Consider the following 16,189-nt stretch of genomic DNA (forward strand, 5'->3'; position numbering starts at 1 on the left):
GGTCCTAATGATTCATTAGATTGCTGAAGAGGTACATGGACATAGATGGTTAAGAATCCCTGGTCTACTGCAAATAAAATTTCTAGATCCTGATATCATAGTCATCAAGGCAGACAGACAAGTAAATCATTCCACCAGTATTATTTCATATTTGAAGAAAATTAAGCCACCAAGAGACCAAGTAACATGTCCAAGGTCACACAAATTTAGAATTGGTATCAATCTCAGGTTAGCACTCACAGCATGTATATTCCCACTCTTCCACAGGGACCTTTGCAATAGGGACCAAGAATTGTACATTCTTAAAATTGTTGTCACTATTTCTGTCTTGCCACTAAATGGGGAACAAACATCACCTCTCGAAACTAATAAAAAACCAAAACCCAGACAACAGAACAAGACAGATGTATAAACTACTCCTTTTTGTCCCTTAATCGATTGTGCTAATAATTGCTACAAATGCTGAATTTGGTATGTTCCTGAGGCAGGTTTTTAGAAGTGAGAAAAAGGTTGTGCTATGTAATAATCTCTCATTCTCAGAAGTGTTCAAAGAACTTTGCAGATAGGCATTAACTTGCTAAGCACTGCAATAAGTTACAAGTCATCTGGGCAGAGGTATCACCACATCTTAAGTGGGAAAAGAAAACTGGAGAATAATTAAGATTTGTTCAAAGTGACACCGAAGCTAATGGGAGAACTTCCTGGTATCTCTAACCACTATACCAAGTCATCATGATCAAATACTTGGTTGATTATAATGCTTATGAAACCTCTGTACTTTCTTCTCCTACAAGCCAGAGAGCATTTTCTTTTGATTCAGAGGAGCAGACACTTCCGAAGGCCAGAGGGAAAATATCCCTTAAAATAAATTCCAATGTGCATAAGTACTTTTTTTTTCACTTATGCTAGTCATCTAAGAACCCAGGTGAGGAATCCCTACCTAGCTCAAAAGCCAAATTACATACAACTTGCCTTATATAAAAAGAACAGTATGGAAATTGTTCCTTCATCTTTTAGTCAATCACCTTCTTATCTATCTACTCTATCTTATGAAACTATTATCTTACATCCAAAACTGTTATTACAAAGTAATATTCTAATGGTTTAATATCATTAGACCCTAGGTCCTAAAACTATGCAATGTCACCCCTGTTTCAATTTTGCATTACATTTTCTCTTCTTGTCAAAACGACCAATTAATAGTATCCTCAGTCCTCAAAGCATTCTTACGCCACAGCTTAAGCCCTTGTCACTCTTAAGAGATCTTTATTTCTTTTAAAGATTTTATTTATTTTTAGAGAGGAAGGGAGAGAAAGAATGAGAGAGAAACATCGATGTGCAACAGACACACCAATAGGGTTGCCACTCATACACCCCACACTGGGGACCTGGCAGGCAACCCAGGTATGTGCCCTCCTGGCTGGTAATTGAACCTGCTACCTTCCAGTTCGCAGGCCAGCACTCAATCCACTGAGCCACATCAGCCAGGGCTGAAAGAGGTCTCTTCTTAAATTTGTACTCAGGACCATAACATTAGTCACACTAACATTAATTTCTTTGCTAAAACTTCCCAAATTACTAGCTCCCAGGCAAAAAAAGTCAACAGGACTATTACTTACATGATCTCCCTAAAGAATCAAAGGTTCTTAACTCACACATCAGTCTTACCCACCAATATCCTTTCCCCCCTACCCAATCTCTCAAATACTTCACCAGTTATCCCTCCCACCTGCCAAATCTGATTCATTGCTTTGTGAACAATCTACGAGTTCAAATCTCTGGCTCAAGAATGAATATTTAATTTTTGAATATATAAAACGTTAGCAAATACTCCACCATGTGCCTCTGATCAAAAGGTAACTCTTCACATAGCCACTCAAGCATTTTCCCACTAAAACACTGGCAGTAGGCTGCAATTTAGGCTCTAAGCCACTCCTCTCCAACACAGACCACGGCCCTTGGAGGACAGATTTCAGGTCCTGAAGGCTTAGGCGCCTTCACATAAGACCCCCAGAAACACTATTACAGGCCTCTGGCTCTTCCCTCTGAACATCATAACCTGCTGCTGTTTCCCTTGGGGGATCTCCATTTCACTAGGCTCACCCAACACTAACTAGTGACATCTTAATAGTGTTTGCAACTTTCAAAGGTCACTGACTGGGGATCCACTATGGAAATCACTGGTGTGTCCACTACCCCCATAATGACTTGGTGACCATCACTACCTCACCTGCTTGAGTCCTTTTACTATTCATCGAGTCTTTTTGGCTTTCACTTTCCCCCACCCTCCAACAAGTCACTGGCCTGCAAAGTCCCCTTTACCTCTCTATCCATTTTCGGGGACTTACAGACCCCACCAAACTCAACCCGAATTCCCATTTTTAGCTCTCCATTTCGCCCCTCAAATGCCCCTTCATTCCAGGACTCTAGGACCGTCCCATCTCATTTAGCTTCTCCAAGCACTGCTTGAGACATAACCTAAAAAAATCGAGGTGCCTCAGTTTGCCCCCATCGCTCAGGTTAGAGAACATCCCTCACATACCCCCACAGGTTTCTCCAGACTCAACTCACTAAATCCGCAACCTCTACCCCCTCCTTTTCCCCGTCCCCGCCTCCCAGTTCCACGGCTTTCAGCGACCGTGGCTGCCCCTGCCGCCAAACCGGCTCAAAACACGCGGGCGCGGACCCGTTTCCCCCAACCCACCCCTACCGCCCAGGCTCCGGTCCTTCCCCTCCCCCTTCCCCCTGAGGTGCCACTTACCCCCAAGGCAGGAGTGGGGGAGGGGAGAGTCTCGGAGTAGGGGAGGGGCTTCGGTCCCAGGCGGCTCTCAGCCCCAGGGGGCCGGGGCCGGGGCCAGGGCCAGCCGCTGCAGCAGCAGCGCAGCGTCTCCCCCCGGTGGCGGCGGCGACGGCGGCGGCGGCTCCGTCCCACTCCCGCAGACACACATAGGCTCCATTGTCCGCCGGCACCTCCCCCTTTCCGGCTATCCTCTCCCGGTACCGCCCCTTCCCTCTCCCTTCTGCCCTCCTCCTAGCCGCACCGCGCCAAGAACTGTACTGCCAGACCCGCCTCAGACGCAGGCACAGTAGGGCCCCCTCCCCCCGGCCTCGACGCCCCGTAAGGCAAAGGAAGGAGACTGCCCTTATCCGCCACAGCGCCCGGCCGGGCCGCCGGGAAGGGCCCACCCCCATCCGAGGGAATGTCAGTTGACCCCCTCCCAGAACTCGCGCGTTGGTACCAACCCGGCCGCTTCCTCCTCCCACTCCCCTGCCTTCCCGGAGAGGTACCGCCCTCGCCCCGCCTACCCAAATAGCCCCGCCTTCTAGACCCCCGCCTCTCCCTCCCAATATTTTACTAAGGGACCGCCCACCGCCGGTACTACCTCCTGCTTTGCGTGGACACTCCCATCGGATTCCCTCCCCAATTAGCCATCAGGCCAGAAGAGACGCCTACTCCCCACCTTAAAGCGGCAGAGTCCTTTTGCGCAACTGAACCTCCCCAAGGGCCGGCGGGGTGGGCCAGGGAGGATCTCTTCTTCCTAGGCACACACTCACCCAGACAGTCCCCCCAACGCCTTCCGCAGCACTAGTGAGCAGCCCAAGGGGACTGGAAAAGGTGCGGAGGGGGAAAGGGCAGCGTGGAATCTGGCCACCTTTGACAGAAACGATTTGGGAGCTGCTGAAAGGAAGGAGTCTTTCCCTCACACTTGCGTGCCTTCCCTGGTCCCGGCCTAATCCTCAGTCTTCAAGGTTACTTCTTCACGTCTCCAGGATGCATCCCCATCCCCTCTGTTGTCCCCTGTTTTCACCCCTCAATCTCTGCACTGCCTTTGCTTTGGCTGGCTTTCTCCCCTCCCAGGGGAGCAGGCCCCTCTCGCGGTTGCACTCCCTTCCACCCTCTTCAAAGCAGATTCTCTCAAGGGTCCTGCAGGAGCTGCATCGGGGTCTCTCGTTCCATATCCGTTCCAGCCCAGCCTCGCTCATGCATCACTACCTAGTGCTCATAGGAGACCTTCTGTCCAAATATCCTCAATCGCTGCACTACCGGTTTTTAATAGCAGTACACTCCCCAGATTCTTCGAAATACCTCTGCTTTAGGGAGCGCAAAGCCGGGGCATCCTGGCACTGTCCTCCGTGAAGTGAGAAAGTAAACTATTAGAACTTTTTCTCAGCAGGAAAAAATGACAGCATCATGGTGAGCGCATGTTGCTGGATAAAACTGAGTCCAGCTACTTCTGTTTTATCTTTATGGCCCTTGTTGCTACCCTGATCAGTGGTTATTACAGACCTGTCTGTTCCACAGCCCTCCCCAGAACACACTGTAGTTACACCTCTGTTTGTAGAGTCTAGATGTTAAGATGTTTCTGCAGCTATGTGCACTGGCCCCACAGCTTTTCTGAAGCACCTAAGTTAAGCCTATCTATGTTATAAAGTACTACGTATTCTCCCCAAAGATAAATGGAGGCAACATGGCCAAGAGAAGTAGATAAATTTTCTTCTGTTTTTGTTTCTATCGCCCATGGTTTTAACCAGGCTACTTATTTCTGTATCAGCTTCTCTGTCTACAATAGGAAGTCTTTCTTGGGGCAACCTTTTAAAAAATGGTGCTGGCTGTAAAGGATGGTACAGGAGAGCCCTGAGTGGTAAAAAGCTTTGGAAACCATTTAAAACTCTTGACTGGTCATGTAAGTATATATACCATGCTTCCCCAGCTTAGATCCTATGAAAAACTTTTTCACAGCAATATATTTTCTCTGCCTTCCATTATGACTGAGGATATAAATGTAGAAAAAAAAGACAATAGTAGGTAAAACAATATAAATCTAAGATCAGTTGAAGGATTCCAAATGGGATATAATTAAAATAAAATGCTTTTTTGAGACAATTTTTGCCAGTAAAACATTTGATGTAATATAGGTAAAAACCTCTGTAAAAGAAGGCAAGAAGAAAAAGGTTCATGGGCAAATGAAAAGACAACTAAACCCAAGAAACACTTGAGATTGCTACTGTAGGTGGAAATAAGGGATTTCGTAGACTGTATCTATACAAAAAAAAAATCACTACCAAAATAAGGTCTGGGCTGGGGCATTCCAGACCAGACCACCTTTACTCAGGAAGCTAAAAAAAAACCCAGCTCATTATAACAATAATACACATGCAAAACATCTTAACCATTTTATTAGGCATTACACCCTCTCTCTACTGTATGTGTCAAAGTTCAAAATTATTTAATGAGACAGAAGAAAAATATAATGAATATTAAACGCAAAACTAGAGTAAAATGGCAATAATGTCAAGCATTTAAGGATGCTAAAAGTCATGCAATTTAATTATTAAGATTGCCGCAGTAATAGTAATCTAGCTGCATTGCACCTGGGATAAAAATGTGTTTTAAAATGATATATTCTATCAAATATTTATTTTACTAAACTTTTAAAATCTGAATTTTCCATCGTCCATACATTTCCATCTCACTTGAGAAAAAAATTCTATTTTGCTGTATAGGGATCAAGCACTGTCTACACGTAAGTACTAATGGAGAATGGAAAATAATTTTTTAAAGAGCCCTATAAATAAAAGTTTCAAACTGTTTCTGCTACTCTAGAAATTCTAAGATAAGTCACTTTTTAATCCAAATGGTGAAACTGTTTTAAAAAGGAAGGATTTTGACACTAAAGAGACCTGGGTTTGTTTTTGTTTGTTTATTTTTTTCTTTCTGAAATTTGCTTCTTCTAATGATAAGCACTCACTGTGGTGTAAGCATGGATGATATAGGATTGGCTTCTTAGTTCTTCAACTATTCACAGCATCTGTTGTTTAAGTTTGCTTCCATTCTTTTTTTTTAACCTGTAAACTCCACTTTTGAAATGCTTTTGTTCCCTTAGCTCTTGATAAATTTACACCTCTCCCCAGTTTCTCTGAAACTGCTGCCCAACCATCACAGCTTTGACCTCACCTCCCTGTTTTGCATCCAGTTTGCTCTCACTGGCCGCATTGCCTTTTTGGAATCCCAGACAACCCATCTTTCCAGCAATGGAAATTCCTAATGCTGTGCACATTTCTTTGTTTTTCACTCCTGGGCCTCCAGACATTACTTAGAAAAAAACCCATGAACCAAGAAAATTGGACATCAATCAAAATGTAAGCAATGAAACTTCAACTGAACTGTAGTATTTTTACTTGGCAACCTTTCTATGTATTTTCATTGCCTCCTATATCATTTCCTACAGCATTTACTCCAAATTTTATCCACTACTTCTACATTGGAAGACTAAACTTGTCATCTCATCCCACCTCTGAAGGATTTTGTTCAGCTGTATCTCTTGCATTAACTTATGCTTTGCTTCAGTATGTTCAGTAAAATCTTTCTTATACCAATGCTCTCTTTCCCCCCTTCCTTTTTATTCCCAGTTTATCCAAGGGGTAACCTACATTCCTTGCACTGCAATTCAACCATTCTACCAAAATTCCCTCTTCAACGTGGCCAAACCTAATTGCCAAATCCATCCAATGAATATCCTTTTCTTTCTGAATCTCTTATAGTTTGAATTCCAAGATAATGATATTCTGATGGTCTTCTTCCTCCCACCAATTTTATTGATATATAATTGATATATAATATTGTATAAATTTAAGGTATATAACATGATGTGTATGTGTTGTGAAATGATTACCATATTGTTTAATTAACATCCATCATCTCATATAGATATTATTTTTTGTGTGATAAAAACTTTAAAAGATCTACTCCCTTAGCAACTTTCAAATATATAATACAGTATCATTGACTATAATTACCAACCTATACTTTACATCCCTGTACCTATGTATCTTATAACTAGAACTTTATGCCTTTTGGAAACCTTCACCCATTTACCCCCGCACTGTACCTTCTCCCTCTGGTAACCACCAATATGTTCTCCATTTCTTATGAGTTTGATATGTATACAAGGTCTGTCCAGAAAACATCCAGCCATTGTTAATATATTGAGAACTGTTTGCTCAATATCGATGTAACTGGGCAGCCAAGGAAAGTGGACTGGAATGTGCATGCGTGAACAATGACAACTTCACTGTACTAATCTGTGGAGGTGGTAGATGCCATTGAGTGAGCATGTGTACTTTGTGGCCATTGCATTCAAAATGACTGAGGAAGTAGAGCAATGACAAAATCTGCATCAAATTTTGTGTTAAATTTGAATATTCCTCCGTGGAAACTATTTGAATGATTCAGAAGACTATAGCTATGGGCAACTGGTGATTGGCAGCTTCATCACAATAACATACCCACTCATGCATCACATCTCATGCAGAGTTTTTTGGTGAAACACCAAATCACCCAGGTGACTCAGCCCCACCCACTACAGCCCAGATTTGGTGCCTTGTAACTTCTGGCTTTTCCCAAAACTAAAATCAACTTAGAAATGGAAGAGATTTCAAGCTGCCAATGACATTCAGAAGAATATGGTGAGGTAGTTTGATGGTGATTGAGAGAACTGTGCAAGTTCTCAAAATGCCTACTTTGAAGGGGACTGAGGTGTCATTGTCCTATGTACTATGTTTCTAGTACCTTGTATTTTCTTCAGTAAATGTCTGAAATATTTCATATTACTTGGGGGGATACCTCTGAACAGACCATATCTATTTTATATATATTTATTTCAGATGTACATGAGATCACACAGTATTTATCTTTCTCTGTCTGACTTATTTCACTTAGTATAATGCCCTTAAGTTTCATCCATGTTATTGCAAGTGTCAGGATTTCCTTTTATTTTTTATGGTGAATAATATTCAACCATATATACCCCACATTTTCTTTATCCACTCAACTGTTGATGGACACTTATGTTGTTTGCCTGCCTTGGCTATTGTAAATAATGTTGCAATGGACAAGAAAGTGCAGATATCTCTTTGAGATAATGATTTCATTTTCTTCAGATAAGATACCTAGAGGTCTGTCATCTTTATTCATTTAAATCCTTCCTTTTGTCTCATAATTCTTATTTCCTTAAAGTCCTTGGTTCTTTTATCCTTTCTCTCTTCAATTCTCTCTACGCTGTCTCTCACAAACTTTACTCATCACAGGTCAAGCTCAGGCCTCTCTCGAGCTTAATTACTGCATTTCTATCTACTCAGCTTACCAACCTAGAAATCAACCTAACACATCAAAAAACAAACTCAGCATCTTTCAAAATTAAGACTTACCTCTAAATTCATTGTCTTTCACTTAGGCCCAAAACTTTGGAGTAATCCTAACTCAAAATCTCCATCTGGCTATGTATCTTCTCAGTCAACAGTGTCCACAAATTTATCCTTTAAATCAATTTCTTATTTTCTGCTCCCAAGTTGAGACTGTTCCCATTGAGGCTATTTGGAGTAATAGCCTCCAAATAGACATTCCTGTCTCCAGACTCTCCCCTCCTCAGTTAATTCTCCATGCTCTTTACAGACAGATCTTCCTTAAAGACCTGCTTTTATTTATATGTATATAAATTAATATATATTAAATATATATAAAATATATATATATATATATTATAGTTCATGCAGTGCCAATTCATCTGTAATTACTTTAGCCCTACTGGTTCTTCTGGGCCCAACTAGAGCCTGTCTACCCTAAGATTGCAAAAGTGTGTTATAACAGAAAAAATATTGACTTTAGAGAGTCACCTGGACCTGGGTTTGAATAGTGAACTGTCTTTTACTAGACAAATAGCTTCAAACAAAAGAAAAAAAGTTATTTTTCTTTCACATTTAGTAAATGTTTATATCTACTAATTTTAGAACATATGAAAACTTTTAATATCATCTACCTTTTATCATAGTTCCTAGTCTTATATATCTTGAGAGCAGGACCTTATACCTCTTTGTGTTCTGCAGCCATTTAGTCATTGCTATATTTATTGAGCACCTACTATGTGTGGAACATTTTGGGAAGTACGAAACACAAGTCAGATATTCAATTTTGTCCTCAAACTGTAATCCCACCTACATGGAAGATGTGGTCATTCATTAAAAAAAAGATTTTAGTAAGTGCCTTATTTGTGTCAGGTATTGTGAAAAGTACTGAAGATTCAAATAAACATAAGACATGTTCCCTGCTATTGGGATGTAGGATCTATCTAGTTAGGAATGCTACCAAATAAACATTTATAATAGACTTATAATTATAGTAAGTGCTATCTATGATATGGATAAATACCATGTGTTTGGACACAGAGAGGAGAGGTATCTGTCAGATTCAGATAGGAGAGTTGGGAATGCAGTAAGATCTCAGAGTCAGCCAGACAAAGGACTCAGCAATGTACAAAGGCTCACCTGTGTGACAATGTGGTTATATAAACAACAACACTATTAGATAGAAAGTAATGAATAAGTGGTAGAAGAGAGGCAGAGAGCAAAATGGCAATTAAAGGAGATCTATCATTTAGGGGTTGGGTCAGGTAAGCACAAACTGCTTCATGGAAGTGGTGGTATTTGAGGCAACCTGAAGGGGCCAAGTATCAGGTTGATTCAGAAGACACTCAGTATGGTCAGATGCCTCTTTGTCTTGAGGTATGTCTGCACACAGTAGTACCACATCTCATCAGCTATGATGATGGTGATGATGATTATGATGGTTTTTCTCATGAAGTTGGCCTCTTCAACCTTTCCAGAATGCTTACAAGGGAAGGCTCATGATCCAACAACAGTCTTATCTGGGTGGAAAGACTGTCAATCAGACTGTCTGGCTTTGAATCCCAGCGCTGCCATAAGAGGGCTGTGTGACCTTAGAAAAATTACTTAACCTCTCTAGGGTTCAGTTTTTTCTTCCATTAAGTGGAGAAAGGATAATTTTTTCTTAAAAGGTAGCATGAGGAATAAATGAGTGACTGCATGTAGGAATAGTGCCTGGTACATAGTAAGTGCCCAATAAATGTTGATGATGATGATGATGATTATTATTATTATTATTATTATTATTACATGTGGTATCTCTGAATTATCTATAATGGAATTGCCTTAGGAAGGATTTTAGGAGCACTAAAAAGATCATTTCCTCAATACTTCACTTATTTTCACACCAAATCTCACTCACTGGTATCTCTTCCAGTCTCCTAACATGCTTCTTTAAGTTCTGCTATTACAAATTCATACCTCTGGATTTAAGATGTAAATTTCCCAAGCCCTTGTGAAGGGTGACACAGTAAAGGGTTAGCCCTCTTTTATTTTAATAATTTATCTGGCCAGATTCCTATCCTCCTTAAACTCCTAACTGTACTGAGGGTCTCTTGTGGGGAAGAAAGAAAAGGCTAATTCTGAAGCCTGGAGAACCTTTCCCAGAAATTAAAGCTGGAAATAAACACTCAGAGGACTTTCTGAGGGCAATATGTCCTCTGGGATTGAAGGAAGGGATGATTTTGAAGAGAGATGGCAAGAAAGGATGAGGAAAAGAAAAAAGAAAAGGTCATTTTTGTCAGTTAACAAACAGTGCTGACCTTGATTTTGGGACTCTTTATCCACCACTCTTTTATCCACTCTGTGCTGTGTTTCAGAATAATTTTGCTCCAGATCAGTCCTGATTTATATTAATGACTTTAAATTTTCATAATGACATTTACTCTCTTAGTTATTGTTTATCAATCAAAAATTAATAAGCACCTAGAATGTGTCTAGTGATGAATTAAGTATAGTGAGAATTTTATTAGAAGCTAAAGAAATAGCCCTTGTCAGGAATCTTACAGGCCAGTTGAGGGAGAAAAAGTTTAATAACAATTAATTCCTAAACTGTATTATAGACATGATAGATGTGACACAAACTCTGAATTTCCAGAATTAAAAAAAAAAAAAAGGCAGTTAGTAGAGACTGGAGTAGCAAGCAATAATTTGGAGAATCAGAAGAACAGATTGGAGCAGTTCCAGAAGTGGAAGATGGCTCAAGAGGGAGAGACCAAGAGTCAAGCCAGAGAATGAAAGAACAGCCTTTCTGTCCATGTGTGGACAGAAAATAGTAATAGTAAGGGTGGTTATAGACAGTCATAATGATAGCTGCCATTTTATTATCTATTGTATGCATGTGCCAAGCTCTATTCTAAGTACTACCTTAATGAGATATTATCTCATTTAATACACATAATAACCCATGAGGTGTAAACTGTTATTCCCATTTTACAGTTGAGGGGCCAGATGTTTCAAGGAGTAAGTGACTGTTCTAGAGTCATGCAGCTAAATGGGAGTTTAGATTAAAACCCAAGTCAGTCTGAGGGGAAAGCTCTCACAGCCCCACAGAACAGCCTCTCATCAGTGTGGGTGTTGGCATACAATAGGGAATACAGTTGATTAAAGAAGGTAGTAATTTGTTACACAGAATATAAGCACACAGAAGGATACACTGAGTTTAAACAAACAAAAAAAGCCACAATTTGTTGAATACCACTTATGAAACAGGCACTTTCTTTACAGTATCATCCTGTGATTCATAATTATATCCATTTTGCAGATGAGAAAACCAAAATGAAGTTTAATGACTTGACTAAGCTTCACAACTGTCAAATAGCACAGCCCAGGTTTGAATGCTAGGCTGGTGGCAACGACTATGTTCTTGCTGCTATCCTGCTCTCTCTCTCTCTTTGAGCAGGGGAAAAACTATAAAAATAATACCACTGCAATTTGCATGGTAGTCTTCAAAGCATTTCATATTCAAAGCCACATCTGATCCTTATGATAACCATGTGACATGTTTGGAAGATACCTCCACATAATGAATAACAATAATAGCCATGATAATCATTAAAACACTGATTTTTTTCCCTATATACCTAACACTGTGCTAAGGACTTTACATGGATTGTATGGTCAGCTTATAACAACTCTATAAAATAGGCTTTATTATTATTCTTACCTTGCGCATGAGGAAACTGGCTCAGAGAGGTTAAGTAACTCAATGAAGGAGGTTAGGCTCCAATAGATTATGGAACTAATTCAAGGTCATGACAATGAGTGTGATTCCTGGAGTAGAGCACAGATCCCCTGATTTCACATCCATGCATACCCTTTTTACCTTATTACTCTGACAGTTCATCTACAGGTATAGGAAGGAAGATTTAAAGAAAGAACTGCAAGCAGCAGGGGAAGTAGCTGGAGGACAGCAGACTTTTAGGTGTGAGATAATGCAGGCCCAGATGGGGAGCTAAGGGGGATCAAAGAGGTGGCAAATCTGGCTACTGAGGAAGGCTACAGCCATTCACTTTAAGGAAAAATAGCTTATGTTTGCTTTCTAGCCATAAAATTGGTGGAAAGGGGGCATTGTAATCAGAAATGGGAGTGATTCAAAAATGGCACTGGTCCACAGTGAGATAGCACTAAATACCAGCTAGGAATGACTATAATAAAAAAGACAGACAAGATGTAAAGTACAGCATAGGAATATAGTCAATAATATTGTAATAACTATGTATGGTGACCAGTGAGTACGAGACTTATCAGGAGGATCACTTCCTAAACTAAATAATTGTCTAACCATTAGAGTGTGTATCTGAAACAAATATAAAATTTAAAAGAAGACAGAAAATAGCAAGTGTGACATTGGGCAGAAATTAACATTCATACATTGCTGGTAAAAATGTAAAATGGTGAAGCCACTTTCAAAAACAGTTTAGTAATTTCTTAAAAAGTTGAACATAAGTTTACCACATGACCCAGCAATTCCATTTCTAAGTGAAATAAAATCATATGTTCATACAGACTTATATGTGAACATTAATAGCAGCATTATTCCTAATAGCCAAAATGTAGAAAAAATCCAAATGTCCATCAACTGATGAATGGATAAATAAAATGTGGTACATGCATACAATGGAATATCTTCAGTAGTAAAAAGGAATGAAGTACTGATACATGCTATAACATGGATGCACCTCAAAATTGCTATGCTAAGTGAAAGAACCCAGATACAAAAAACTATATGTTGTATAATTTCATTTACATGAAATGTCCAGGGAAAGCAAATCTGTAGAGGCAGAAAGCAGATTGATTAGTGGGTATGGGGAATGGGAATAGATAGCAAATGAGTATGAATGATCTTTTCCAGGTGAAGCAAATGTTCTAAAACTGGATTTTGGTGATGGTTGCACAAGAAATGTAAATTTAACAAAAAAATCAATGAATCATACACTCAAAATGGGTGAATTTATAGTATATAATTATATATCAATAAAGCTATTTTTTTTTTAGAAAGGTGAAGCTGGTTTGCTAAGGAAGAGAGTTAAGGTTTAGAATGACAATTTACACTAAAGTGGAGATGTCCTGCTAGGTGAAAGGGTAGGCTGGAGGTGCAGAGGTGACAGCTGAAGCAATAAAAATAAATGAACTCACAAAAGGAAAAAGCACGCAAGAGAAAAGGAAGATATCAAGGGCAAAACTTCCTCTGTTATTTTGCCTGGGCAAATTAATGTGGTGTTCACGCTGGTAGCAGTAAGTCCCACTAATACTAAAGTTTACTTGCATACACTAAGCATACAGGCGCTGAGAGTAGAGGTATGTGCCCTACAGCATGGTAAACAGTAGGGTAAATCTATCTGGGGAAAAATTGCCTCTAAGTGACTAAAATACCCAAGGATAACTGGGATGGACTGAATCTGTTCCCTGTATTTTGAGGCTAAAAAGAGAACTGCACAAACACTTTCACCCAAATTAGAAATATCATCAGCATTAAGGAGTGCGGTGTTTCAAGAGCAATGATATTTCACTTAGTCACTAGCCACCAAGAAGGACAGGTATTATGCTGCACCACCCCTCAAATCAGGCTCTTTGGCCCCAATATTGACTTCTGAATTTAGAGTCAGCAGAAACTCAGGTAAACTCTGCAGCTACTTTTCCATCTCAGAACGAGGCGGTCGCTCTTCCTCTAGATCCCACTCCCATCCAGTTTAGAATCTTGGGGGAGGGGCCCCTCCCAGGCTAGGGACCAAAGATCCCCTCCCTCCCCCAAGGCCTAACAATTGTTTTCATTTCTGTTGTAAACGAAGCAAATTTAGACTACTCTTTTTGGTTGTGAAAATAAAGGGTAAAAAGGATAAGAATCTGGGGGCTCAAGAAGGAAGCAGTGAAGTATTAAAACGGAGCCCAGGGTCTAGCAACATTGGCTTCCAGACCACCCACCACCTACATCATGTGGAGAAGCAGAATGGCAGCTAAATAGGGTCTCTTAATCCCAGGTCCATGATGGAGTCTAAGGTTAGAATTTGGATGGAGGAAAAAATATACCGTTATTTCACCAACTTCTAACAGAAATTTATACTTTTCTTCAGTTATGAATGAAGGCACTAGATTTCAGTTTGAGCAGCCCATGACTTTTTCACCAATAGTATCACAGATATTTTCATATCACCTTACAGTTGTGGCAGATATCCCAAATATTGCTTATACTCATCACTACAACAAAATTATAGTAGTTATTAGATCGGCTTTTTATTAATGCTCTAAAAAAAGCACATACATTACTGTCATAAATTGGATGCTTTTAATATTTTGATCCTATTTTTGTAACACCATTTATTTTATTTTGTGGGTTTAAAATTATTATTCTGTCCTTACTTAGGCTTCATCAGAAGGGAGTCCTTGTTACAAAAACGTTGAAGGGCTCCTAGGCTGGAAGAACAACTTTCTCCAGTTCCCATCCAGCACCACACAAAATGAGCCTCCCTACAATCCCACAATCCTAGCTTTACAGCACGTTTCCTTCGGGTTTTTAAGGTTGCCATTAAAATGCAAATAACCCAAAAGCAGAACTCCGAGTGGCATCAGTTAACCCCTTAAAGGGAGTTGTTTAGCAGCTAGCTGAGTGCAACACCCCGCAATTGAATTAAACAAACATTTATCGAGCTCCTGCCAAGGGTGAGGAAGCAGCCCTGGGGATGGAGACCGAAAACCTCCCAGGTCTCAACCGTCTAGGGTACTTGAAATCTAGTAGGAGAAATTTTTAAAAAGTGCAGAAACATACGGGAAAAGAGAAATGCTTCGAGAAAACTGCAAAGAGCAAAGATCGTTCTGGGGGCAGGATGGCTGGGGAGGAAAGGGACTCCTTCATGCGTGCATTTTAGGACTGACTGTGGAGTCTGTGCCAGGTCCTCAGAACACAACCTTAGTCAAATTCACTGCCTAGGATTAAGTTAAACAGGTAAACCACGAAGTAAACTACAGCCCTTGAGTTCTCCATTAGGTATAAAGGGCCAAAGAAGCCCTGAGGGAGTGACTTAGTGCCGGTGGGGGGAGGGGAAGAGTCTAGAAAGACTGTGGGTTATGATGAATGTGGCGCGGAGGAAGTGACATATGAGCTGAGCCTAGTAGGAAAAGTTAGAGAGGGAGAAGGAGAGGTAAGAGAGAGGGAAGGAGAGAGAGGGAGAGGGAGGGAGGGAGAGGGAAATGGGGGAAGGGAGGGAGGAGGGGGAGGGGCACCACATTCCTGGCAGAGGTGTGTGTAAAGGGCCTGTTCTGGGACTGCATTTCAGTGGGAGCTTAGGAGTAGTGGAGGAATCAGGCAGGAGATAAGACTGGAATTGTAAAGAGGGGCTGTGCTGTGTGAAAGGACCTTGTATTTATTGCTCAGGAATTTGCATCCTATCCCTTTGGAACAATTGGAAAGGGCTTTATGAAGGAGGAGATATACAGACTGGGCCTTAAAGCATGAGTAAATTTCAGCAGGTGGAGATGCGGCGGGGAGGGGAGTGTTTTGAGGCTCAAGGAACAGCATTGTCAGGCATAGGGGCTGAAAGTGTATGGCTTGGTAAGAACCGCGCTGGGACGGTGCGTGGGTACAGTGTGCAGCTGCGGGAGCGCCTAGGGGAGCCAGAGGTCGGGGCAGCGTTTTAACTTCCTAAGTTCTGGGCCCCGAAGCAGACCCGCTAAGCAGACCTGAGGGACCTCATCTGATTACTAAGTTCCCCAGGTATTCTTAATGCGCAACAAAGTTGGTTTCAGACTTATAGAAGGAGAGAAGGCTGAAAAGCAAGGTGCGTTTTGAGCTCAGGGTAAGAATTTGCACTTGATTCGAAATGCAGTGGGAGTTCCTAAGAATGACCCCAGACGAAGAGTGGTATTTATCAAAGCCCTGCTTAAGATGAACGGGACAGCAGAGTTTAAGGTGGGAGGTGTGGATACCTAGGTAAGGGCTATTACAGTAGTCCAGGTAATCATGAGGGCCTGAATT

At 41.0% G+C, this 16,189-nt stretch overlaps 1 protein-coding gene across 7 annotated transcripts in view; it reads right to left on the reverse strand.

The window, feature by feature from the left end:
• Positions 1–16,189, reverse strand: part of BCL9 (BCL9 transcription coactivator) — a 90,951-nt gene that overhangs the window by 21,931 nt on the left and 52,831 nt on the right. For 4 of the 7 annotated variants that reach the window (XM_045816497.1, XM_045816500.1, XM_045816499.1 and 1 more), the window contains exon 1: positions 2,762–3,209. The exons of the other annotated variants lie outside the window; for them this stretch is intronic. The gene's annotated coding sequence lies outside the window, so the exon portion shown is untranslated. Of the gene's footprint in view, positions 1–2,761; positions 3,210–16,189 lie in introns of those variants that run through there. 7 annotated transcript variants of the gene reach the window in all.

Source organism: Phyllostomus hastatus, unplaced genomic scaffold, assembly GCF_019186645.2.
Source record: "Phyllostomus hastatus isolate PE091 unplaced genomic scaffold, TTU_PhHast_1.1 phas_scaffold_216, whole genome shotgun sequence".
Lineage (NCBI taxonomy): Eukaryota > Metazoa > Chordata > Mammalia > Chiroptera > Phyllostomidae > Phyllostomus > Phyllostomus hastatus.